The sequence below is a fragment of the Dermacentor albipictus genome, unplaced genomic scaffold (assembly GCF_038994185.2).
Source record: "Dermacentor albipictus isolate Rhodes 1998 colony unplaced genomic scaffold, USDA_Dalb.pri_finalv2 scaffold_13, whole genome shotgun sequence".
NCBI classification, from domain to species: Eukaryota; Metazoa; Arthropoda; class Arachnida; order Ixodida; family Ixodidae; genus Dermacentor; species Dermacentor albipictus.
Window position 1 is genome coordinate 13,383,823 of NW_027225567.1, and position 27,942 is coordinate 13,411,764.

Consider the following 27,942-nt stretch of genomic DNA (forward strand, 5'->3'; position numbering starts at 1 on the left):
GTACCACACTTCCTTAAGTATAACTCATATAATACCATGGACAACTGAAACGCAAACAGTGGAGCACAGCTTGCCTGAAGCATAACTGAAGGTACAGTGCGCGCCATCAGCCAGTCATCCATGTCCACATGCATGTATATATTCTTTTCGCACAGTGTGTGGGGCTGCTCATCCTACTGCGATAATGCCACGCATACTATTTTTTGCGAACTTAAACTGCGTTAGGGACGAGACACCGAGGTAGAAGAAGACAGGACGAACGCAAGTTTAGCCTTGGCTTTTTTCGTAGTCACTGAATAGTCTTCTACCTCAGTGTGTCGTCCCTAGTGCAGTTTAAGTTCACAAAAAGTATGTCTTACCAACTTGCCTTCCAACACACTCTCCTATACTGACTAGACTCTGATGCTTGTTTGCTCACATGACTTACTTCAGTAAGGCACTTATTACGGTAGGTCGAGCAGCCTGGCACTCTGCGTGAAAACCATATGCATATACATGCAGGCAAGGATAACTGGCCAATGGCATGCGCTGTACCTTTAGTCATGCTTCAAGCATGCGCTGCACTGTTTGTATTTCAATTGCTCGTGATAGTAATTAAGCTGTAAAAGAAAACAGATATGTTCTGGAACATACTTACACTAGATGACAGGCAGTTCAGCGTAACCTTTGCTTCAAGTACAGCAAGCTGGGAGTTGCTGCTTTGATCACTGCTTGCATGGAATGAGTATGTTATAGGCATATGAGGAACTCTCTGTTGTTCAGCATCAACATCAGTATCCTCAGTGAGAAGGACATGAATCTTGAAGAGCTTCATATACATGTGCTCCACTGTGCTACTGGCATCCATAAAATAAGAAAGAAACTGGTTCATGTTTGTCAGGCTGCTCACGTGAGCCACCATCAGATCCATCTGCAAAAAAATGACCCCATAGCTTAAAACGACAGAAAGCCGGACTAGTTGGTATAAGGATTCATTATGCAAAAAAGAGGTGAGGCGTGCAGACAGGACACGAGAGTAGAGAAGTGGACAACACGAACGCCGGCGTTCGTGTTGTCCACTTTTCTACTTTTGTGTCCTGTCCGCACGCCTCACCTCTTTTTTGCATAATTACCCATAGCTTAAGTGTCAACAGTGTAGAAATATGCCAACACGCCTACAACGTGATACTGACACACAACTTTGCACTGCAACTGAAGATGTCACTAACAATCGCTTACATCGATTATTTCAGTTGTCCTCATAAAATGGGCTATGATGTGGGCCGATTTCCCCAAGTAAGCTCAATGAAAGACATTACACGTTGCATAAACGCATATTTCAGTGCGACACAGTATGGATAAAAATGCACTTACCCTTTTTAGCATGTGATCTAGCACGTTCACGATCAAGTCTTTTTCATGGTGAAGCTTCTTCAGGCGCCTCTGTAGCTCGTCCTGACCGATGGCATACGCCCGCGTACCTGACATTCTCGGCAACAAGCTCTGAAGCTCTGAAATGGAATACTTGAAGTGTGATGACACTGATGACACCTTAATAAATGACGTCACCACAGAACACCTATACAAATTTAGAGAAGGGAAACTGTACCTTCCACAGTGCTACGGAAATAAGCATAGAGTTACTATACTACTAACTCTATGGAAATAAGCGCAGCGGTGGCGTCGTAAACTAAAGTATGCGACCACCGGTGGCGCTGAACAACAAGAAACGGAAACGGGGTTTTGCACACGCTTTACCAGGTGTTCTGTGGCTTTACTGGGTTTCTGGCTGCTGCGCCTCGATCATGCTCCCGCCAGTTTGGTTGCTGTGTGGCAAACGTAGCGCCTACGTGTATATGTAGGCGCTACGTATGCCACACAGCAACCAAACTGGCGGGAGCGCGATCGAGGCGCAGCGGAATACATGCAGCGCTGAGTCATATCGAGTTAAGGCACACTCTGAACTGACTTTTAAGGGCATCCCGAGCGGTTTTTCGTTTATTACGCCGCCGTTACCCCGAGTTGTGCCGCCGCGCTCCAGCCGTTGCATTTCGTGTAGGGCTACTGACAGAATGCGTTTCCAGGTGGCACGATGGCCTCGACTGGAATAAACGCACATGACACTAAAGATTGAGTAAGCCTGAAAATGTTTTATTTGCATTTTACAAGTACAAACAGAAAGCACACGTCTACGCATCCACACAAACGCGGTTACATAGTCAAGAACATAATCAAGAAATGGCTCATTAATAAGGGTAGCACAAACGCACAAGAAAGAAGACCTAAGCTACAAAACGTACGGTCGGCTGCTAAGTATAATAATTTTCCTGTCACCGCGCATCACTTTTATACAGCACCTTTACAGCACTACCAGGCCGGGTAGTTTGGCTGAAAGAACGCAACAGCTTACGGCCGTCAGCTGCCTCTTCCTTACGGGTGTCATAATTATCCTAATCTCCGCATCAACGTCGTGCAAGTCCGCATACAGGCATCTGTATCTGAACCATATGTACCAGCTTAATACATGTGTAGTGAAATTATGATAACCACTGCGTCTTATCAAACGTATTGGTTTTGCAAATGCGCATTACAGCTGACGGAACGACATACGGTAAGTGAAGAACAAGAACAAAAGGAGGGTACAACACTTGAAGAAATGAAGAATTAGTAGGCGTACAGCAAACAAGCGATGACGGAAAACACACAATAATGATGCATCGGGTGTTCTGTGACATCGGTTTGCGTACTTACGGTGTTATGGAGATCAACGACATAAAAACGTACCTTCAAGCGTACTCCCTCAACCTCCGCCGCATTCATTATGATAATCAACGCCTAAATAAAATGAGGCACTATTTTTTGCCAAGAGTAGACCTCTTTACAGCAAGTCTATGTAATGACTCGCAGACGAAACCAGCATGCTTTCGATAATGTTTGACCGGTTTTACCGCCGCAGTATTCGAACGCCAACGGCCAGCATAGACTGGGCTTCTTCGATTTTCCACTTCTGGCTACCCGCGGGCTGCCAGAGCCAGCCAGAGCGTCTTCGTTTTTCTCGGGTTGCTCCGCCCACCGCGCTACGCACTTCCGCCGGGCTAGGGTGTCTAGACACCATAGCCGGGCGTTCGTTTTGCTCGCGCTGGACGGTTCTGGCTACCCGCGGGCTGCCAGAACCTGCCAGGACGATTTTGGTCTGGCTGCTCTCTGGAAGTTCTCTGGCTAGCAGACGACTGAAAGAGGCGATGGGCGCTCGCCGCCATCTTTACGGGGACTTCACGGATTTCAACGCGGGCGCTTGAGGACTTAAATTTATCTCGCTCAGCCAACTGTATACGGTCATCTCCGGATTTCCTTACTTCTAGCGTTATCTTTTTAGGTGCTAACGCTCCGTTCCGCATCGCGAAGCGGTGTGATACGAGCCGTGGTGAACCGTTTGAAGCTTTTGTGTGTGTTGTTAGATATGGAGCTGGTTCCTGCGATTACTTCGAGTTCCCCAGACCACATCGGATTGCAGCACAGCTAATTGAGGAATGCAGAAGCAGGAAAGCGCATTCCAGAGAAGCGGCCGAGCAGACAAGTTTAAGGCAACGAGTTTACATGCCAACAAGTTCGTGCGCCGCCGGGATTAGCAGGTGGGCATCCGACAATGAAGCAGGTGCAGCCCTCCCCTTCTCTTTGTTCGAAGTGCATTGCCAGTCTGCGATGCAAGACCGCAGCAAGCCGCCAGGTGTGACACCACGACACGGGCGCCTACCATTGGCTGAAAGTGGCGTCATCGGAGTGGACTCTCCCATTGGTCAAACATGACGTGACTTGCAGTGCTCGAAGGGTTTATAAGAAGCCTTCCAGAGAGACCTGAGCATTCTGGGACATGCCCTGATTCCCTGATTCACCTCTCTCGAACTTCTTGCCGCGGGCCGCAGCGTCCAAGTTGCTGCCGGCCCGTAATGACTGTACAAGTGTTACTTGTCGCTCACCTCCCTGTACAAAATGTAGAATAAATCCCTCCCAAGTTTTTGGTTTCCATCCCGACGCCCGTCCCCCAAACCCGACATCTGGTTGGCAGCGGTAGGATCGCCTCCGAGTGCATCAGCTGGTGGCAGCGCTACGGATCAACCTTCGTCGAGAGAGATCCTAAGGAGCCGGGAAGAGCGAAGAAGAGTGAGCCTTCGTCGAAAGAGGTCCGAAGAGACTGGGAGTATCGAAGAAGGAGCGAGCCTTCGACCCAGGGAGTCCGGAAGGAACCGGCAACAGCGGACGAACGAACCGGATGGCAGGGTGCTGCAACCGTAAGTGAGCGCGTGGTTTTTTTCCTTATGATTCGCCAGACTCAAAGGTTGTGTGTTCAATTTTGATAGTTCTGGGAATCGGGAGTTTGTTGCATTGTGTCTTTGCACAAATTAATTAAGGAAAACAGTTTTAACCACCTGTCGGGGCAGCTGCCATGGATCTTAGAAGGTTGACGAGGTTGGACTTGTTGTTGGTGTGCGACGATTTGGGAGTTGAGGCGGACGAACGGATGGAAACGCCAGCTATCATAAAGGCGATTAACGATAGTGGCAATGATGATGAAAGCATTAAGCTTGCTTGGGAGGTGATACAGGAGCCACGGGAGCGAGAGCGTCGTGTACGTTTGCGAGAGCGCCGTGAACTTAGGAGTGAGCGTCAGCGTGAAGAACGCGAGAATGAGCGGAAGCAGGAGCTTCAAGAACTTACTCTTAGGTGTGAGCTTCACGAACGTGAGAATCAACGTAAGCTTGAGCGAGAGGAAAAGTATGAGAGAGAGAAGGCAGCACTGATCAAAGCGATACAGGATTGTGATCAGTTATTGGCACAGAGACAACGGCTGTCTGAGAATTCTGTAGATAGTACAGAGCGAAAGAATGAGGAAGTGTCTAGCGGACTTTCGCCAGAAGCCGACGAGAAGAGTAGTGCCTGTGAGATTGGCTGCAGATTCATAAATGAAGGGAAAAGGCTAGCTGCTAACGATGCCTTAGTGGCAACAGAGGCCGTTAAAGGCCGTAGGGAGAGCGACGAGGTGCTGTGCCAACAGATGACTGTAGAGACAGCTAGGCCAGCTGCGAACAAATTGGCACAGTTACCGAGCGTGTGCGTCGCTGGTAATGTTAGCGAGGTTGCTAGCGAGGAAAAGGGTACTGTTGACGCGACAGACGCGAGCACCCATGTAGAGCCAGATCTGCGTGCAGAAGTGAAGTGCGAACTGAGCGATGCAGTTGAGAATAGTTCTCGGGATGGCGAGCTCCGTAATCCACGAGAGAACTGCATTGTTCAGGGATCGGTGCGGCTCTCCGCCAGTCTAGATGGCCTAGATAGGGATGATTCAGTTGTTAATCATTCGGACTGTGCGCGTGAGACAGCGATCGATACCGACGGTCTGTGTGCCGATGCACAGCGTGAGCTGGGCAATGTAGTAGAGGGCAGTTCGCAAGAGTGCGAGTTGTCTAACTCGAGTAAAGCCTGCTGCATTGTGCCAGAGTCGGTTGAGCTGTCCGCCAGTCGAGGCAGAGAGAATGTTGATTTAAAGGAAAATCAATCAGACTGTGCGGGTAAGAGACCGATCCGGGCCGACGAAATGTGTACCGGCCAGCACGAGGCACGAGAAGGCGACATGAAAACGAGTGCAAAGAGAAAGCGCCGTAAAAAGAAGCGCAGTAAAAACCTAAAGTCGGTAACTAATGAGGCGCCGCCAAAGATGGCGAGAAACCCAAATGGGCAGGGCGCGAGGAAAAAGGTGCGGTCGTCAAGCACGATGTTGACGCATCCAGAATGGTCGAGCCACCGGTCAAAGGGGCACCGCGAAGAATGCTCTGCACGGACGCGGACAAAGGGCACGAGGCTGTTAATCTCCTCGTCGTTCCGTAGTTCTTTTCATAGCTCAGCGTGCAGTTCGAAGAAACGCAAGGTGGCAGGACGAGACCAGGTGGGGAGTAGCGACGCGGTCAATCGAGTTTGTGTTGAAAGCGGGGCGCGAGGACGCAAATTGGCAGGAGACCGTAACGTCTTGGGGGAGCTGATAGTTAGTCAGCCCTTTTGTTGTCTCTCGGCAGCCAGAGTAGCTTTCAAGCCGCGACCACCGCGAGGACGGCTCAGAGTATGAGTCAGACATAAGCGTTTGAAAAGGGAGGCCAAGAGAGCTTCCGTAGAAGTAAAACGTGTTATTTTGTTTTATTTTTGAGCATCGGAAAGTTTTCGCGATTTGAGACTAGAGTTTCTTTCAAGGTGTAAGGTTTGAGCTTTGTTTATGTTTTCGTTCGAGAAGCTCAAGATTTGAAAGATGCGTTTTAAGTAAACATGTAGTCTCGCGAGATGCTCATTAATAAGTAGATAGGCTTTTTTTGTGTGTGTGTGTGAGTAACCTGAAGGTCAAGGTTATCGTCGAAAGGCCTATGGTAAAGCGCGTGTGTTATTTAACCTTCTTTCTTTTTAAGTGTTTTTGAATTTTTTAAGGTTAAGCGCGTAGATTTTCAGTGAGTGCATGATTTGCACGAAGAAGCGTTCTTAGTTCCATTAGCGCATGTCCTGTGTGGACGGAAGGAAGCAGATTTATGACTGGGTTGCTCGTGTCTGAAGGGCAGCCGTATTCTGACTTCTATTATAAGTACGCGTGGAACGAGTTATTAAAAGACGCATTAGTTTAAGAGTTCTGCGGAGTGTGTAAGTCCCGCAAGTTTAATTGTTCGTTTATGTCACGTGTCCTGTAGGACTTTCAGGAAAGAAACGTGAGTAAGCGTAATGAAGAGTTTGCCTACAACGCAAGTACGCGTTCTGGATAGTGACCACAAGGCTAGCGCGCTTGTGATTACGTACTTGTGAGGTTGACCAGATTGTTCAGTGGCACCATTACGTGCGATAAGTACGCCACTGCGATAGATTGGAAACATGCTGTTCGTGTAGTGAGGCCACTTATGTTATGTTCGGCTGTTTTCATTTGTTGTTTGCATCATCAACGACCCTTTTGTTTTGCAACAACAATAGTACTCTGGTCTTGTCGGCATTCGGGGAGAAATGGATAGCGGTTTGGAAGGGTGGTTGGAACTGTTTTGTCGAAATTGGGGAAATAAAAGATCAGGGTTGATTTTGACTCAGTAATAGTCTGGCGAGTCAGGGGTGAAGAGCCTGCGCTTACGCGTGGTGCAGCGCTGTGCTGTTTTGTTTGTTTGACGTCTGTTCTCCAGGGCCAAGGATCCCGAAGTTCGTCAAACGAGGCTCGACCCCAGTACCCTGCAGCTTCTTTCAGCGTTCCTCATGGCCAGCGAATTGATTTCACCGGCCATTCAGAACAACCGGGGCGAGGACGAGCTGTTAGATATGGAGCTGGTTCCTGCGATTACTTCGAGTTCCCCAGACCACATCGGATTGCAGCACAGCTAATTGAGGAATGCAGAAGCAGGAAAGCGCATTCCAGAGAAGCGGCCGAGCAGACAAGTTTAAGGCAACGAGTTTACATGCCAACAAGTTCGTGCGCCGCCGGGATTAGCAGGTGGGCATCCGACAATGAAGCAGGTGCAGCCCTCCCCTTCTCTTTGTTCGAAGTGCATTGCCAGTCTGCGATGCAAGACCGCAGCAAGCCGCCAGGTGTGACACCACGACACGGGCGCCTACCATTGGCTGAAAGTGGCGTCATCGGAGTGGACTCTCCCATTGGTCAAACATGACGTGACTTGCAGTGCTCGAAGGGTTTATAAGAAGCCTTCCAGAGAGACCTGAGCATTCTGGGACATGCCCTGATTCCCTGATTCACCTCTCTCGAACTTCTTGCCGCGGGCCGCAGCGTCCAAGTTGCTGCCGGCCCGTAATGACTGTACAAGTGTTACTTGTCGCTCACCTCCCTGTACAAAATGTAGAATAAATCCCTCCCAAGTTTTTGGTTTCCATCCCGACGCCCGTCCCCCAAACCCGACAGTGTGTGTCCCCTGCTGATTGCTTTTTCGCGGCGGTGAACAGCGCGCCGCGCTCTCATGCGTGCATGTTATCTGCATCGTGTTCCACGCAAGTTGTAGACGCTCATGCATTCACACATTGCGGTACATCTTGGTTTCGTCTTTCTCTGGTGGCGTTCCTTTTCACATATTTCGCGTATGTATATCTCTCCTTTCTCTGCAGTTAGCGAAGGCTTTGCAGTTAGCCCGTGTTCGCTCCGTCTCTCCGTCGTATGCTTAGGTGGCAGCTCGAAGCCGATATGTGTTCGAACTGCAGGCCGTTGATCTAAGAATACACTGATTGCACTCGGTACATTTAGACACACGTACATTGGCTTATTGCTCTCATGATTGCGACCAATGTTGTTTTTCGTGTGAAACGTTTCGCTGGTCACAGGTGACGTGCATTTTCACGCGCCAGCCGCGTCCAGCTCCTTAAATGAGAAGCACCATCACCCACAACAAACTTTCTGAAATCGAAGATCAAGCAGGTCGGCGCGAAATTTTATGCGTGTGAGACGTACCCGATAACCTGCTTTCTCATGTCTTGTGATGATACAGCGCGAACTCATCAATGTCGCCGGTGGGCGACGTGATCGCTGCGAACAGGGATCTTCCAGCTATCGCTTTCGCTTTCGAGTATACAATCACGATTTCGCGTCTTGTCATCTGCCGCGTCGGAGGCCATCTGTTGCGCTGCGCAAGGCGAGGTTGGCCCAGTACGCGTCCTGCGACGAGTCGCGCGAAATCGCGCGAAAGCGATCGTATTCCTGAATGCAACTATACATTTTCAAGGTGGCAACGCATAAATGGGCCGACTACGCAGAGCGCGCGTCGGCCTCGACGGGCGCTGCCATGCTGGTAGCTTGTTTACATTTGGCCAGCTGTACCGGCGTTCGATTTTGCAAACTTCGGGCAGGTTCGGGTTGTCTTGGGATCCCAGCCCACGTGACTTCCTGTCAGAACCGGAACTAGCTGGCTGCCGTCTGGCTACCAGCGGGCTGCCAGAACTGCGAAAATCGAAGAGGCCCACTCGAGAGGACAAGCTACCCATAGGGCCCATGCATTGAAATCGGGAACCGCAAGAGCGCCGCCATGTTGCTACGCGCCGAGGTTGCCAGCTCCTGAGACGCTTGCTAGACTTGGTGACAGTAGTCAGTTTTAATCCGGCAACCGTAGCAGCGTAGCAGCATGGCGTCTCGCTTGTAGTTTGTTTTGATGTGTGCGTGCAGCCGTGTGTTTGGGCTTTATAAGTTGGTTCTTTATTCTATGTTGCGGGACGGTGTGGGTGCGGTCCATGTTGGCCGCACAGGTGGCAGTTATGCAACCGAGGGATCATCCTGTTGAAGTTTCCGCCGGTACGCGGTTTTCAGCGGTCATGCGCCTGTTGCAGGAGTGTCACTCGATGAGGTTACCTTGAAGCTGTGGTCAGATTCCTCGTTGGCGTTCCGTAATTCTGTTCGCACGGACGCGGTATGCTACAAAATCCGCCTACGCGATCTATCGTCGCGACGATAGATCGCGTTTTTTTATTATTATAAGTACTGATCCAGCTGTAAGGCGCATGTAACCGACAAACGGAAGTCTCGGGAGAGCACCTGAGATTATAATAAAGCAGGCGGCGCAGGAACTCGAGGGCACCCAAGGGAGAAGTGGGGGGATCAAAGCTCGAAGCAGAACGGTGCGTAGGTTGGGGCCGCCGAGTCAGGTGTGTGCCAGGGAGTGTTCGCACGGACAGCTCCCCTGGCACGCGCAGCAGTGCCTCGCAAGGTCGAGATACTTTAAAGGCACCTGCGCCCATGATCTTTCTTTTGCCTCAGTGCAGTGAACACGATTAACGAGAATAATATGGAGGGCATCCGGTGCAGTCGCGAATGCGTCATGGCATGTAGCTCGCGTCGCCTGGCGTGTGTAGTAGTATCAGAGTTGGTTCTATGAACTTTATGCATAATACGCTTTGTTACGGTACCTTAACGGAATGGGTCTAGAGGACGGTGTTGGTACATTTTTTCGTACCGCCCTAATCCTATACCCCCCACTACAAACACACACACACATATCCCCCCTTTTTTTATGTATACATACAATTCCTTGCCATGACGGATCATAGCCTCCTTTATTTTTGAGAAATAGAGGAGGCTATGGACGGATTGACCAGTTCAAGTTGTCAACTTGTCAGTAACTGTCATAGGAATCACTGTAATAAACACAATTCCACAATCGGATTGCTTACTTTCATTTTTTGTTGTGACACTGAGGACTACATAGAACTTTATTTTGCATATGTGAGAGAAGTATGTGGATATCATGAGCTTTAGCCAATGTGCGATACACAGACAAAGCAGCTGCTACAACATGAACTGCATTGAGGGCCACACAACACATACGTAAGTAAAGGTGCAAAATATAGGGGGAAGCTTCAAAATATGCTCTGTAGCACTGCAAAGTATAACATATATTGTATGTGTACAATAAATGTTCAAAAAAACAATGCATCATTGTCCCATTTGCCTTCAAGTTTATTATGAGCATATGTACAACAGGAATCTACTGACACACCCGCAGTCAAGGTGGCTGTTCGAGGTGTGCTGGCTGCCTCGGTGTAAGTAAAAAAAATTGGGTGAATGTCGACACCAGTGCCACTGCTTCTTGCCTCTGACCTGTACGTGCCTCCGCGACATCTTTGTGCACAAGTGTGCTAGCGTGGCGAGGCATAGGAGTCATCCGAGAGAAAGAGTATTGTCAAATTGCCTGTCGCTTTCCCTCAAATGTTTCCTTGGTGACTAGGGTGACACACCCGCAGTCAAGGTGGCTGTTCGGGGTGTGCTGGCTGCCTAAACGAAAGAAGAATAAAGAAATTAGATGAATGTCGAAACCAGTGCTATTGCTTCTTGCCTCTTACCTGCATTTGCCTCCACGGCCTCTTGGCTTGCGGAGTCTGTATGAGGGAGCTGCTGTGGCTAGGCGTAGGCATTGTCCAAGCAAAAAGAAAAGGCCATTCAAATGGGGAATTATGGAAATAAATGCAGTTATGTCTGCTTCTTGCACTCCTCTTGCCTAAAAGTTTTCAAACATAGTGTCCAGTACACACCAGCACTTTGACTGCTTTTTGCTTTTTACCTGCAGGTGTTGCTGCGAGATCCTTAGTATGGCTGCGTGCAGCATTGTAACACTTAGTGGAGGCATTTGAAGTGGTAGCCAAAAATATAAAGAATCATCCTTGTCTGCATGAATGCTTTCAATTTCTAAATGCAGTGGCAACTATCACTATTAGTGCAAGGCCCCCCACATCTATGCGGCAAGTGCCATAGCTCGAAACTGAATTTTTCCTTTAGTGTTTCACAAGGCATCTGATATGTCCACATTAGATGTAATGTGTTTGTTTTTATTTATCCCAATGTGGAGAGAGCATCATTAAATTGTTTTTTATTTTTGCGTGTCTTGTTTTTTTGGTCTATTTCTGAATTTATCAAGCAGCAGCCTCATGATGCTAAAGTGACTTATGTAATGGCAATCAGCTTTTGTTTTGCAGAAAAACAACGCATTTCCTGACCCATAGTTTGACATCCCCTCTCTCGCATAATTTTGCAGAGTATTCTACCTATATTGACTTGCTTGACCTCCACTGAACAGTCTTGCATTTTCAAATACGACTCTTTCCTAAAATTATTCGACACTTCTCATAATTTCTGTACCTTGGGCTTCTGATACTCTGCATTCGCCATTTTTGCTTGTTTCTGACTAGAAATGTCTTCTTTAATTTAGAGCTTAAATTTTGCCTTTGGAACACACGGGAGGGCTTGCCATTGCATATCTGCATAAAATTTGGGAAACATGTTTCATTAAACATTTGCAAAATCCAATTGAAGATTGATGAATGCAGCTTGCAGTGTGATATGACTGAATGAGCCATAAAAGTAACTCATCTCACTTGGTAAATTAAAGCACATATTAGTGTGATGTACAAGATACGTTACACTAACGTGGTGGGTTCTCTTGCTTATACAGCAAAATAATCGGTGCGCGATAAAAAATTACTTTTGCATACCCCTTGTACACACTGATTTAAGGATAATGAGCTACAGCTGTCCACATGATCTACTTATTTTACCTGCGAGTATGATCAACAAAAATGTGTCCCAGCTGCTTAGTGGTATTTGAGATTATGTCAGTATTGCATATGTGCCTGTTGTCTACAATAATTGAATTTTGAAAATGCTCGCAGGGATCTGATGTGCATACCTGCAGTTTATGGATACATGTAAAAGACTCAGCATCAAGTGCAAGTGAACGGTCCCACAGGCCCGGAGTCGATCATGCAAATAGATTCGCTGCACAAATTTGTGACCAGAAAAGATATTCCACATGAAATGGCATGCAAGGAAGTGTTGAAAATATTGCACAGTTAACAAAATGCCTACGCTATTAATATGTGGGTTGATGCACTCGTTATGCAAAACGGAGGTGAGGCGTGCAGACAGGACACAAGAGCAGAGTATTTAGAAGCAAACAACACGAGCGCCGCCCACTTCTCTACTCTTGTGTCCTGTCTGCACGCCTCACATTTGTTTTGCATAATGAATCCTTACCAACTAGCTCAGCTTTCTGTCGTTCTAAGTTTCGATGCAAGAGCTCGATTTCGTCCGCATTAGGCACTCGCCTCTTGATTACTTCGTGGCACAGAAATACTCGGCATCAGGCTGTTTTTCTGCTGTGGCCTTTGTAAAAGCATGACTGTTCAAAGTGCGACAATTAAACAGATTCTTTGAGTTGCTTGTGGCTTCGCCAGTACAATTCCGGTGCGCTGGTCCGCCTGCAGCAATTTCCTACTGAAGGGAAACCTGCAAATAAAAACACCGCTCCGCATGTAGAAAAGTGACGCTTCTCAAACGATTTTGATGCACCGCAAGAGCTGCCTACTCGCGTGATATTCTCAACAAGGAGATACATTCGTTTACTTACATGTGAAGGTATATGCCAGAGCACTTCGGGGCTTCGGTGGCACATAAGGCACGAATGTGCCATCCGATGTCGACGCGCGATCGCAGATCGCATGTCAAACCTAAACGAAACTACTACGCATCCAAAAAACAGATTCGAAACCGAAATTCGCGTCATCCTTTATTGCATGAATGCGTACATCGTGATTTACATAAGTCACGGACTTAGCGATCGCTTTCTGTAAACCTAATATTAACCCTCCACCTTCATAAAGCCATCAAATATGCGTTTTAAATGACAAAGCATAAGGTGACCTGTACTTGTTTTCAGCTCTTTCAATAGTAATTGCGCTGGCCACATTGACCAGTAGCAACAGGGCGGCGCCCTAGAGGTTCCCACTTTTCCGGCCCAGCTTTTCCTCTAGAGTTGTGCTACTAACTCTAGGACGGCCAGGAAACACATCGATACCAATGGGCTGTTGGTGGTTAATCAAGTACAAAAACCTTGACGCTATGACTAAAAAGCAGCTTCAACAATCAAATTTTAAAAAAATCAACTGCCTATTTGCCTGAGGTAGCAAAACATTCTTAGACGCCTCGATTGTTTATATCAATGGTTTGTGTAAAGTAAAAAATTCAGCATGTTCAGCGCCCCTAGCAGAGAAAGCACAAATTAAAGTATTCGACCAAATTACAGTAGCTCCACTTGCGCGCTTACGCTGAAACGCGCCTCGATTGATTTTTCGCCCTCTGTGGCCATTTGTTGAACTTGAGAGTGTACGGGGCCGATGTCACGGTCTTGTCAAAAAAATTACCGACGATTACGTTACTTCCTAATGCGAAACTTGAGCGCAGCAAATAAGCTGTTTCACCTTTTCGATAGATTGAGGCAAAGAAATCGAGCAACACATGTATGCGCTATCACAGAATTTTTTTTTTATTTTTCACACGTATTCCTTTAACAAAGACTCCACTAACAGTTCTTGACAGTCATGAAGGAAGCTTTGTGGTCGGAGAAATAGACTGATATATGTTCGACTTGGTACACCAATGCTTGATTCTCAAAGACGAGATCTATACAAGTGCCTCGCGAGGTTGTCACAGCCGTGGGACGCGTTACGAGCGAGAGGAACGGGATGTTCTCCCGCATAAGTGTTAGGAAATTGCTGTGTGTCTTTATGTCAACATTAAAGTCCCCCACTACTAACATCGGTGTGGATCGATGGACGGTTAATGCGAGTTGCAGGAAGTGCACGACGTCTTTCGTGAGTGCGGTAGCGGACTCACGAAAGCGGTATCAGTCGGTCGCTGCTAGCGCTGGGGGGATGAAAGGGGGGCGGAGCTGGTTACGAGGCCGACGACAACGCCGACGACGACGCGAAACCCAGGAACGGACGCCAAAGAGCCATTTGTGTAGCCAGCCCTCCTCCACAGTCTCTCCTCCTCCCTTCCATCATCCTCCCTCGCCCGGAGAGCCAACAGCGCGCATGCGCGGCGGCGGAGCAGATTCGTCGGCGAGCTGGTTACGAGGCCGACGACAACGCTGACGACGACGCCGACGACGACGCGAAACCCAGGAACGGACGCCAAAGAGCCATTTGTGTAGCCAGCCCTCCTCCACAGTCTCTCCTCCCTTCCATCATCCTCCCTCGCCCGGAGAGCCGACAGCGCGCATGCGCGGCGGCGGAGCAGCAGATTCGTCGGCGAGCTGGTTACGAGGCCGACGACAACGCCGACGACGACGACGACAACGCCGACGACGACGCGAAACCCAGGAACGGACGCCAAAGAGCTGCGCTCTAAAACAGCATGGCTACTGCTCCGCTCATCATGGGACGTATTCACGTTCGCCGCGGCGAAGTTTCGCACTGGCCACGCCTGCGCCGTTGCGGCGCGCTCTGAATGGCTGCTTTGACAAAACCGGAAATTTAGGTGGCGCAAGTGCATTGGTTTTGTCAAAGCAGCCATTCAGCACGCGCCGCAACGGCGGAGGTGTGGCCAGTGCGAAACTTCGCCGCGGCGAACGTTTCAGAATACGTCCCCAGTTGCAAGCAGACGTTGCTGCGTATTCAAACTCGCAGATAAATTCCACCACCGAATTAAGCTGTAGTACTGAGTTTAGTCAACATTCTCCAGGCTGAACGCGTCAGTGCACGGTAGAGATAGGCTGGCGGCGCTGTACAAAACTCCTGCACTAGAAACAAACGGCATTACAACACTTCGCCACCAGGCTGAACGAGCGATAACGTACCAGCTACACGCGCGCTTATTTGGAGCACTTAACGCGAAACAGCGACAATGGGCGTCTTGCGCTGGAGTTTGAGGTATAGTAGCGGCGCCTGGTGGCGGCGCGGGAAACGACATCTGGGTCGTACCAGCTTGGGTCGTATTGAACCCTGGCTGTGGCGAAGCGCGTTTCTAGGCCGAGTTTTGCGTCGATTCGCACTTTTTTATGCCCTGTTGCGAATGCGAAAAGGCTCGTCACTTCTCACAGACCACGCTGCGATCGAGCTCGCCGCAGCCTATAGTTCAACGAAAAGGGACTCTCCTTGTGCCGTAATGCTAGGAGCAGAAGGAATCGGTGACGCCGATCCGGAGAGACCTAGCGCAGCCTCGAAAAGGCGTCACCGTCATTACTTCTGCGTCGTGGGCTGCCATGAACAAGAAGGCCTGAATCCCAACATCAGATTCTGCCGTTTTCCTTCAAGGCCTCACGAAGTGGAGCGTCGGGTGCGCATGCATAGCTGCAGTTCGTCGCGCTGAGTAAGCGAAACTTCGCCCCATGCCTACTGCTTCGCCTGTCTTGACTTGCTTGATTATCTGCGTTCTAATGTTCGGTCTTTTGCACCTACAGTCCCGACAGCAGACCGACATAGCAGGAGGCATGACTGGTAATTCACGATTCGAGACCCGGTTACAGCGACAATTAACAATTCGACCGATGCGAAGTGGTGAAGTGATGCAGGTGTGTGCAAATGAGCACAAATGGTCGGGCGCATTCGATCACAATTCACTACTCCACTACGAGCAGCACAGGTTAAGAGAGTTAAATGCGCTCATCCTTGATCTCAAGACAGCACGTTGAGGCAGCGCAGCAAGGCAGTATTGATTGCAGCACATCGATGTTCGAGCGCTGTCATTAAAACCTACATCAAGCGAGCAGCGCACGAGCTCGCGCTGCAGCGCGATTCGCACGTACGTGCGAGCTAGTATGCATTGCATCAGTTATTACCAGTTACTAAAAGGGACAGATGGCCGCTACTACAACGCAGGCATAACTACTTAATTGTTTAGCGGCATGCAGTCAACAAAGATTGCAGGAGGCCCGCCGTTTCGCGGCATGTCGAAAGACCGCTGCCGTCGCGGCGCGTACGATCGTGCGCTCGAGCAGTTCGTACATCGCGGCGCGTACCGTCGTGTGCTCGAGCAGTTCCGTACACATGATGCCTGCTTATCGCTGCTGTGGATTCATTTATAGCAAGCATTTCCTCGCGTTTGTGCGCCTGAATCGAGCAGCTAGCGTGTAAACCTTACGTGAAGTTCCACTTCGCCGCCTAATTCTTGAACGGCGTACACGTATTCGGCACTGCATAATTTCTTGCCTTTACGCAGCGTGCCACCCCTGCAAAAATCTTCGGCGCCCGATATTCGCTGCAGGCCGTGAAACAACACAACCGAAAGTGGCGGGTCCATATCGTAAACGTGCTTTCCGAAGCAGACGACCGAGCTTGGTACGACCCATTTTAGCACAGAGGGCGCTTTTTAGCACCTTTTTCGCAGCGCTCCTTGGGCAATGCAAGAGCCCCATAATTATTAGCACGACCTACTGAACTACAGACCTGCACAGATCTCCCTCCTCCAGCACGCCTGGTCTAGTTCGCCCCTTTTGCCGCTAGGGAAAGAACGTACGAGCAGAGTGGCGCTAGTCATAACCTGTTCGCTGTCGTCTGCTTCTGCGATCAGTTCAGCGCTTGTCTTGCCATTTCGGCAGGCACAAAGCGCTTGTTTTGGCGGTAAACAAATAAATTCGCAAATATACCAAAGAAAACATATTTGCGCATGCTTTGAGTTTGAATACTGAAACTAGGAGAGGAGGAGCGGTGCAAGAAATGTAAACAACGAGCATAGGTGGCAGCTGCAATGCTAGATCGACGGCATAAATTTCCCTTATTGTTTAAAAAGATTCATAGGATAATCTAGCTTTCTTTAGTTGATTACAGACAGCCTAATGTCGTAGATGACATTAGGATTTACTACTGTGTGCCGTAGTGAAAGGAAGATGATCTGTTAACAGTATAGTAAAAGTATTCACTAGTAAGTCCTCCACCCGATATGTGCAATAGTCTGATCGATTCTGTTTCAAGGGAAGGTGAGCATATCTTGTTTTTAATATCGTTGGATGTCTAGCTCACTAGAAAGCTTGCAAAAAATTAAGCGATCCCAGTGCTTTAAAACGTGCTGCAGTGCAGGCCTTAAAAATCGTGTCAGGGAACTCTTTTCAAACTGTAAAGCTAGCTTTTCCGCGTAGTACGCGGCAGAATAACGGTGGTGCTGAAGACACGTACGCAGTGCAGCTGTGTGCGTAATTCACTTTTTGAACTCGTGACGCATTCACGGACAACTTTTAAGAGTTAAAATGAGTGGTAATCGTTCTGTCGTCGAACATTACGGTGGCTTCAAGTTTCTAAAGAGTGCAGACGCGAATTTTACAACGTGTACAACGAAACTGTTGGGTACGTTGCGAACTGTATACACAATGCGATTTATAAATCTCCTTGAAAAAGGCAGTGGGAGCGGCTATTTGACGCTATTTTAGAGAGCAGTGGACTACACGCTCCGACATTTTTTAGGTTCGGGGAGTCAACTTTTGGAGCCAAGTGACCGATCAAAGCCTTGTGACATCTCTGTCACTGTGTTAGCAAAAATCGTCAACTAGAGAAGCAGTTCGTCGCAACACAACAGCTGCCGTACTACTTACAACGCCGCACAACCGCCCACCGCGTAGCAGACGAACAGGTTATAAAAGCGCCACCTACGGCAGTCGGTTGAACGAAAGTGGGCGCAAGCTGCTCCCATAGAAGCCGGATATCTGTGCAGGTCTGGAGTTCCTGTAGGTCGTGATTATTAGCGTCCTCGATCACCTTGCCCCGGGATTGCCCCGAAACAAAACATGTTTTCGCGTAATAATAAAGCTAAAACAGTTTTTTACGTGCTGTTTTAGTAGAAAATGAATCATTGTGACAGACGGACCAATACTTGCCAAGCGCGTCTTCAAGGTGTCCTGTGTCTACGAGAACGATGCCAATCCGAATCCACAATATACCGTCATTCCCATGCGTACCACAGCGCAGCAGCACCAGATTTCCCTCTAGGTAATGTAGTGAAAAACTCTATGCCCCGAAACAAAAAAGGTGCGCTTTGCACCGCGGTGGTGGCGCACTGCGGAGGGTCAACATCGAGGACAAAACTGCACCCCGTGCAGGGAGCTTGCATGCAGCGCCACTTTACCCTTGGCGCGCAAAACGTGCGCGAACACGCGCGCGCGCACATTTTATTGTTTGCAGGTGCTGAGACGACGTTCTACTCACCGATGGCGCAACGTCACTATGAGACCATGATCTCAATACTCCTCGATCGGAGGGCGGGTGATTTGAACTGCGCTAGAGGTACGTGGACGCTTCAGAACGCATTTTCTCCTAAAGTAATTCTCTCCTTGGCACGAAACAAGCGTTTCGAGGTTTCTGTGATAGTATTTAAACAGTCCACGTTGACTTAATAGTAACCTTTACTGTCCCTTTAATGTATGCGCGCTGGCCTTGTCAAATAGGAGCCCTCTATTGTACTGAAATTGATCTGACATATTAAGAGTGAGTTTCGTGGCACTTACAACTTATAACACGCCAAACGGCTTCCTCGCCTTAATTTTTTTTCGTCGCTCTGCCATAGATTCAGGACTGTTTTCCGCTTCGTAAGTGCTGCTTTTGGAGGCATCCACAATTTGCGCCTCCTCCTTCTCTGTTATCGGCACCTTCAACCTCTCCAACTAAGAGTCACCCTTCTGATCGTCTTTTGCTCCGCGAACCCGACGCGTCATAAACCCATCTGCTAACTCGGTGGCTCTGGATACCCTGGTAACTTTTGGCCTATCTTACACCAGGTACCTGGCGTTCTCAAGTAACCGTCTAAAAATTGTTTTAGTTCAAAAATCTGTAGAACTGCCTCGTGATCACCGTACGACTCCTTTGAGCCGCCCTCCTTGCTTGGCAATAGGTCTAGAGTGCATGCGAGCTCTGAGGGTTAATTGTTTCTAGCCATATCATTTTCGCGAAACTTCCGGCGGAACGTTTCCGCGGCCATCCTGCACTGGGCTTCTTCGATTTTACACTTCTGGCTACCCGCGGGCTGCCAGAGCCAGCCAAAGCGTCTTCGTTTTTCTCGGGTTGCTCCGCCCACCGCGCTACGCACTTCCGCCGGGCGTTCGTTTTGCTCGCGCTGGACGGTTCTGGCTACCCGCGGGCTGCCAGAACCTGCCAGGACGATTTTGGTCTGGCTGCTCTCTGGAAGTTCTCTGGCTAGCAGACGACTAAAAGAGGCGATGTGCGCTCGCCGCCATCTTTACGGGGACTTCACGGATTTCAACGCGGGCGCTTGAGGACTTAAATTTATCTCGCTCAGCCAACTGTATACGGTCATCTCCGGATTTCCTTACTTCTAGCGTTATCTTTTTAGGTGCTAACGCTCCGTTCCGCATCGCGAAGCGGTGTGATGCGAGCCGTGGTGAACCGCTTGAAGCTTTTGTGTGTGTGTGTCCCCCGATTGCTTCTTCGCGGCGGTGAACAGCGCGCCGCGCTCTCATGCGTGCATGTTATCTGCATCGTGTTCCACGCAAGTTGTAGACGCTCATTCACACATTGCGGTACATCTTAGTTTCGTCTTTCTCTGGTGGCGTTCCTTTTCACATATTTCGTGTATGTATATCTCTCCTTTCTCTGCAGTTAGCGAAGGCTTTGCAGTTAGCCCGTGTTCGCTCCGTCTCTCCGTCGTATGCTTAGGTGGCAGCTCGAAACCGATATGTGTTCGAACTGCAGGCCGTTGATCTAAGAATACACTGATTGCACTCGGTACATTTAGACACACATACATTGCATGGCTTATTGCTCTAATGATTGCGACCAATGTTGTTTTTCGTGTAAAACGTTTCGCTGGTCACAGGCGACGTGCATTTTCACGCGCCAGCCGCGTCCAGCCCCTTAAATGAGAAGCACCATCAGCCACAACAAAGTTTCTGAAATCGAAGCCCAAGCAGGTCGGCGCGAAATTTTATGCGTATGAGACGTACCCGATAACCTGCTTTCTCATGTCTTGTGATGATACAGCGCCAACTCATCAATGTCGCCGGTGGGCGACGTGATCGCTGCGAAAAGGGATCTTCCAGCTATCGCTTTCGAGTATACAATCACGATTTCGCGTCTTGTCATCTGCCGCGTCGGAGGCCACCTGTTGCGCTGCGCAAGGCGAGCTTGGCCCAGTACGCGTCCTGCGACGTGTCGCGCGAAATCGCGCGAAAGCGATCGTATTCCTGAATGCAACTATACATTTTCAAGGTGGCAACGCATAAATGGGCCGACTACGCCGAGCGCGCGTCGGCCTCGACGGGCGCTGCCATGCTGGTAGCATGTTTACATTTGGCCAGCTGTACCGGCGTTCGATTTTGCAAACTTCGGGCAGGTTCGGGTTGTCTTGGGATCCCAGCCCACGTGACTTCCTGTCAGAACCGGAACTAGCTGGCTGCCGTCTGGCTACCAGCGGGCTGCCAGAACTGCGAAAATCGAAGAGGCCCACTTTCTTGGCAGACTCAACTTCACCTTATCGTAGCCCTCGCCCTCATATTTAGTCACGCGGGCGATCGCGTCTGCCGTCTCACCACGTAGCAATGCTAACAGTCGCTGTGGCCAGGATTCCCGGGAGAACACTCTTTTAACGCGATAGCGTTAAGGAGCTCGTGTCGCAGAAAAGCCGGTGTCGTCGGTGTCGGCGTCCGCGGCGTTGACCGTGAGCGATAAATAACGGCAGGCACTTCATAAATAAAAAGCAACTTCCAAGATGGGCTGGGTGGGAATCGAACCAGGGTCTCCGAAGTGTGAGACGGAGACGCTACCACTCAGCCACGAATTTGATGCTTCCAAGCGGTACAAACGCGCCTCTAGTGAATGCGGTGTTGCCTTCGAAACGAGCCGTGGAAAGTTATAGTGCAGTGTATATAGGTAATTATGAACATGTAACTTACAGAAGTCGCAATTACACGATTAGCGAAGTGCGTTTCCGCTGCATTTCTTCTGCGCTTTCCGCACCGCAGAGCCATCTTGCGGCAAACACAGAAGACCCCCTCCTCTCCATGTAGGGCGCTGCCTCGACAGATGGCGCGCCACGCGCGCATTGGAACTGTGGAAGGACCGTTGCGAGGGGGGTCGTTGCCCGGACTCTCTCCCCTCACAACGCTTCGCCTTGCTCCCTCAGCAGAATCAAGCGTCCTTCCTTTCTTTAGATCACTATCTGTCTATCTCTCTGCCCGTGCCGATCACGACGTTTGGCTGGCGTGCATCATTTCCCCCTCCGAGATACCGAGTTCTTCGGTTCGTTCCGCTTGCTCAGGCGCACGTTTCGTTGCTGCGCCGAACGCCGCGTTGCTCGACCATATGGCTGGACGCTCACCGCGTCCGATGCGGGGCTCCTCGTAAGTGATGGCTGCCCTGTAGCCCATTGTCTTACACCCCTTGGCGGGTCGACGGGAACGCTGTCGCGTTCCACTCTTGAAGGCGAAGCTTAAGCGTCCTCCAATTTTTTAGCACGTTCGCTCGAAGTTCACTTGGAACAGCAACAAATGTCCTTTCTCAGCCCGTACGTCGGTCATGATGCACGTAGAGTGGTCGTGGGCTTTTTTCTCTGTTCAGGAAAATATTCAATATTATTAAAATCTGGCGAGAAGTATTCCAAAGTGTTGATGCGATGAGAACATCAAGCAGCATGCATATTCGTTCACGAAACCCATATAAAGGCAGCAGGTATATGCTTTGTCCCACATTAATAAACCGGACACGACCAATAATTTCACTTTATAATAAAACGCTTCACGAATGTAAAAACACGCAAATACAACGCAATGTTGGAATATTAATAACGAGGAGCTCCTTTGAGGTAGACAGATGTCGGCAGTAGTGAACATGACACGCGTAATGCCTCGTCACATACAGCTGCTAGCTTCCTTAAAATTGAAAACTGAAAAAAGTTGGTACGTATTCTTATTGATATTTGTGCAGTGCTCACGCTGGTAGTTGTTAGGTCTCCGAGGCGTCACAAGGATGAAGGCGATATATGATACTTGTCGAGGGCAGAATGTTGATGAGAGGTACAGACAGAGAGAACTACCGCACGTATCTAAAGACATATAAGACCTAATTCTGGATCCTTTGTCTCAAAGCAGCCCATACACATTCTGCGGGATTGGCCAAGTATGCTCACATGCCCAATTACAGACACTCAATGTCCCAAGTTGTCTATTCGGTGAGAAACGTTACTTACGTGCATCGAGCCCCGGAGAGGTAGGCAAAGATGCTTTGCCATTAAAACATATCTTCAATAATTAAATTTCAAATTTAATTACTTAAATTAAGTTCGCGGTGCTTTTATTTACATCGCTAACTACCCCAAGTATTAGAATGCTGAAAAAAAAAACGTAGCTCGGTTTACAAGGAAACGGAATCCCAGTGCTCCAGGCACCGTTGCAGGGACCTCGAGACCGCGGTTTGATCGGCCATCATCAGAGCGGCGGTGCCTCGGACGTCGGCAGGTAGCCGTCCTCGCACCGCTGGCGCCACAGCTCCTCCAGAAGGCGGGCTGGGACACCGCTTGCCGCTCTGCGCTTAGGCAGGAGACAGCGGCAGGCTGCCCGGGAGCGAGTGCGCATGGAGGCCCGCCAGGACCGAGCGTGGACCACTATGAATGAGGAGCCAGCCAAGAAGGACGCCCAAGACCAGCACCAGGACGACGAAGCGTCAACCGCCTGCTGCCGACGATGGCGGCAGTCCTTCTCAAAATGCTCGCACTACCACGCGAGCGCGCGGAAGGCCCGCGAAGGACCCGCCGTCGGCTAAAACAAGAACCCGGTAACGAAGCCGCCAACGTCGAAACCCAACGCCACCACGGTTTCCAGAAAGGCCAGAAAAGCCGCTGAGGCACTCAGCGGCCAGAAATGCGAATGTCTTGTCCGCCAGCAAGGGACCCAAGTCGCACAGGGTGAACCGGAAGACCCCATTGGACCACGAATATCCTCTGGACATCCCGATAAGATCCGAACGTCCAAGTCCCGGTCATGATGTCCAGTGGATAACATGCGGACATTAATTTCGGGATGTCCTATTTAAGACATCCTTCAGACATCCACACGATTAAACTTCTGGGATCTAAACAAAATCTCAAAACTTTAATCCTATGGATGTCCGAAGGATGTGTTCAACGGGATGTCCCGTACCGGCCTTATGTGGGACCAACACACAGTCCAACACGTACTATGTGATCATATCGCGGCATATAAATCTATACCACGGCTGCCTTCAGCGCACGCTCTTCCGAAAAGGCATGTCAGCCAGCAATATGAAGTTGCTGCACTCATAATCAAACTTCCAATGCAGACGATAAATGGAGAAGTTGAAATGAACGACCGAAACTGCACAAGCATATCGGGAGGAAACGTCACAAAGCGGCAGGTAGAACGCCGGAACAGCTGCGCATTACCACCTACCGCAAAGCGTAACCCGCGTAACCGAATCAATCGTGTCCTATGCTCCCGCACTCTCCGAACATGTCGAGAAAGAAGAGTACGGCAAGCTCTGCAACGCCTGCAACCCCTGCCGTTGTACAGAGCAGTGACTGTCTTTACTCAGTCGAATCACCACTGTCTGTTGCATGCACACGCACGCTTTGCGCTGATTTGCGCGTAGTCGGTCACATGACTTAACGACGTGATCTTATTGGATCTCTTCGCCCTTCTTTGCAAGCTCGGAATGCCTGAAGGCTTGCTGGGTTGGTGTGCTCCGCGCTCTCACTCGCTCAGTTCGCGCGTTCTCTTTGAACGTGGTGGTTGTATCGTTGTGCCATGTGCTCATTAGTTCCAGGGTGAGCGTTGGTCAGCTCCGGGTGAACGTTTTTGTCATGCGCTTTGGAGCTCCATTTCTGCGGCGCCTGTACGTCTTACGCCTATCAAGAGGTAAGTGACAGTTCATGAAATCAATGTTTTTCTATTAGCAGCCCCGCAAGTGTCGTGTCTGCGCATAATCGAAGGACGGGCATTGTAGTACATCCCCATCTTTTACAGCGACGGTAACATCAATCGGCGATTGACCATGCGTTGTGTTGCGTTTGATCGCATCGTACTACTTTTCTGCAAACTTTTGAGCTTACTCTGTCCTATATTTGTGCGCAGCGCTGATATCCGCTAAAAAAAAATTCTGAATTCGAAACTTTAGAACCGTTAACTCCCCTGTAGCACACAGGATGAGCCCACGAAAGTTATCGTTGTTTTTACTGAACATGCAGTGGCGAATAATAAGAAAATGAATATTAATTATAATAGCTTCCCGACACACACTGTCCAGAATAGCCTTGCTTCAGCTTCGTTTGCGTTTTCTTTGCGTAACCGTGATTGCGATAGCAATCAATAGTACAACTGCGTAAGCTTGAAATAGCTGAAATTTTGTAGGCATTTGTATCGCGGTCGGGGCACATTTCTGCACGTTATGGCCGGCAGCGCTGCTGAATTTTAATACGCCTGTCTTTAGGGCTGCTATATTCTTACTAACAGTGCATGCACTTTTCTTGGAATAACTAAACTTTAGGGCGACTTGTTAGACTGTTAAACTTAATGGCGTGTTCGCAAGAGGTCGTATTTTTTAGTACGTAACGGTGAAACTTTTTCTTACTTGACTGATTCCTTCGCGTGCTCGTCGTGATAACCGTGTCGCTTAAACTTCGGTGCATGTGCTGTTGGCGTTTTGTTTGCGTAACAGGGATTTCCAAAGCAATAGTAAAACTGCGTTCGTTCGGGATAATAGAACTTTGTTGTCGTTTGTATCGCGATTTCAGAATTTGCAGCCCGTGATGGCCGGTCGCGCTGCTGAATTTAACAGCTCGTGTATTTACGGCTGGTATTGTATTTGGCTAACAGTGTCGTGCACGTTGTCGCGATAACGAGACATCTGGGCGACTTGTTAGGTTTCTGCTTATTTACACGTGAACGGATGCATGCTGGTATGGTGTTACGGTCAAATTCACGTCTCAGCTCTGTAACGACGAAACGTGCGCGCTGATGAGCTCGTTCGCACGTGGTCGCAATTTCTTTATTATAAGAGTTAGTGAGGGTTGACTCCATCACACGCTCGTAGTGAGTAACCGTGTTGCTTAAGCTTCGTCTGCCATTGCTGTTTTGTTTGCTTAACGATCGCGATAGCAATCGTAAAAACTGCGTAAGGATGGATCAACTGAATTTACTTATTTCAATACTCTTAATGTCACGCAGGGCGTTATAAAGAGGGGTGGGATCCTACACAATAAGTGGAAATCGTGGTTTTGAAGTATGATGGGACAGCTTGTCGCTGACCTCAGAAGAAGGAATAACCGTGCACGTTTGTACGTGAACTTGGGACGTGGAATACAGATGTAGGCATCTGTATCACGATCGGAGCATTTGCTGCGCGTGATGGCTAATTGGGCAGGCCGCACTGCTGAACTTTACCACGCTTGTCTTTACGGCTGGTATACCAACCGTAAAGACAAGCGTGGTAAAGTTCAGCAGTGCGGCCGGCCACTTCACCATTACGTACAGCATACATATATGTGCCAAACAGTGACATGCACATTTTTCGAAATAACGAAACTTTGGGACAACTTGTTAGGCTGCTGCCTATTTGCATGTGGTCGGATGCATGCTATTATGAGGGTAATAAGATCAAGCTTAGGCCTCAGCTTCCTGTAATGATTGACACATTTACGCTACTTATACTATAGCTCGTTCGCACGTGGTCGTATTGTTTCGTATTAATAATGGGGAACGTTTGTCGATCTTCGTTGACTGCTAAATTTGCGTCACGCTACCGCCCTCACTGATTAACCGTGTCGCCAATTGAGCTTCGTCTGCCGTTTGAGTTTTCTTTGCGTAACTGCGACAGCGAGAGCGATCGTAAAATAGCATACGGTTGAAATAACTACATATTTGTGGGCATTTTTACCGCGATCCCGGCACTTATTGCACGTGATGGTTGGCCTGCCGCGCTGCTGAATTTTCCCACGCGTTTCTGTCATACAATGCCCTACACGTTCGTATCTGGGAATAGGCTCCTGACAGTGAAGTTTCCCGGCGACGGCCGCGCCACCTGTAGCGTCGAAAGCGCAACTCTGGTACTGATCAAGCACCGGTCGACGGCGTAGTGGCGCACGTGTTTTTGTTATGACCGCGTGTGATTTGAAACTTCTGAACCACGTGCGCCACCGCCCTGCGGGTAAACGTTCTCATACCGCTGTTTTACGATGGCAAACGTGCAAGACATCTAAAACAGCCCAGGAAGAAAAGCGTGGGGACGCCGGTACTGCTCCGTCAAAGGCTGTAACGGCCGTGCAGGGCTGCTGCTCTCCGACTCCAGGTTTCCTGGCCGGCCGTGGTTTTGTGCTCGCGCTTCCTTCCTGGAGGATCGCACTAGAAAGTATTGTAGTCTGTAGACTGAAGTTTTTGGTCAAGAAAGAGTCTTGCCGGGCAGCCGACTTACATATTTTTGCAAATTCTCCATATCATTTAGAGCTATTTATTTTGCTGTATACGAGGCGTATTGCGCGGTGGCTGCAGGTGTTCTGGTTTGCGTGAGTCGCTAAGCACTTCACGCTGTATGGCTCTGCTTGGGTTCAGGTTGCCGGATACGGTCACCCGAGTCTTGGCGGCAGGAGTGGGCCAAGCTTGGTCGTGCCGGTGCCTCGGCAGTTGTAAAAAAAGTACTGCGGTTGCTTGTCTAATACCAGTCTAATAAATTTTTTCTGCAAGTTGTTTACAAGAGCCTTTTAGTAATTTTAAAAGATATGGCGCCTATCATCCCTGGCCAATGAGGCTTTGCAAACGTGTCAAAACAGCACCACGGAAGGACACGTTTTGTCTACGGCACGGGTCAACGGTAACTCAAATGGTTGGATAAGAACACCTACGGTTTCATTCGTAGCAATTGCTACGAACGGGTGGAAGTCTGATTTTCCCTTCTTTAATTACTTATCTCCACCTTGCGGGTTTCCGCAGAACTATTACGTCAAACTCTTGCCTTTGCTTCGTGTTGTCGATAAATTCGACTTCGCCCTGCCATCTGCTAGCCGCCTGGTTAGCTCAGATGGTAGAGCGGCTGCCCCCTAAAGGCGCTGGTCCCGGGTACGAGACCCGAACCAGGACGAATTTTTCTTCAACTTTGAGGTGTTTCTTTCGAGGAACCCGGTTAGGTTTCCTTTGTAGCACGAACGGGTGGATGTCTGATTTTCCCTTATTTACCTACGCCTAACGCTTAATAAGCTCAGCCATGCCTGCACACTCAATTGATCTGCTTGATCAAAGCATAATATGATAGTTGAGTGTACTCAGGCTACAGATACGCTGCAGTTGTGTTTGCCTTGGTGGAAGTGACACATCTCAGTTCTCGTGAGATGACTAATAAAAAAATCGGGCCCCTTCGGTTAACCCCCTTTCTTGTTTACTTCGCCAGCACAGTCACACCGGCGACTTATTTCACGCTGTGAACGTGCCCGGCAGCGTAGAACTTTTTCCCTTTACGACGAATGGCGGGGCGTATCCGACCGGCAAATTTTAAGATTGGTCTGAAACCACATAGCAAAACTTGCGCCATTTGTTCGTTTCAAAACTAGCATGAACAACCGATCACGTTGGCAAATACGCGTGGGCAGCGTGAGTAGCGCGGTCCGTCAGTGTCAGTTTTGACGGAAGGTGCCGCAAGAGGCGCTGACGATCGCTGCTCGGTCGCGCCGCCTGGGCAGTGTCAGGAGCG

General features: G+C 49.3%; 2 long non-coding RNA genes across 2 annotated transcripts in view; both read right to left on the reverse strand.

The window, feature by feature from the left end:
- Positions 1 to 670: 670 nt before the first annotated feature.
- LOC139051665 (uncharacterized) overlaps positions 671 to 27,942 on the reverse strand; it is an 81,457-nt gene continuing 54,185 nt past the window's right edge. The window contains exons 2-3 of the long non-coding RNA XR_011509493.1: positions 1,354 to 1,490; positions 671 to 910 (exon numbers count right to left, since the gene is read on the reverse strand). This is a non-coding gene — a long non-coding RNA (uncharacterized lncRNA). The remainder of the gene's footprint in view (positions 911 to 1,353; positions 1,491 to 27,942) is intronic.
- LOC139051647 (uncharacterized) lies at positions 11,695 to 12,948 on the reverse strand. The gene is made up of 3 exons (XR_011509475.1): positions 12,882 to 12,948; positions 12,509 to 12,760; positions 11,695 to 11,733 (listed from the first exon to the last, which is right to left on the reverse strand). It is a non-coding gene; the product is annotated as an uncharacterized lncRNA (long non-coding RNA).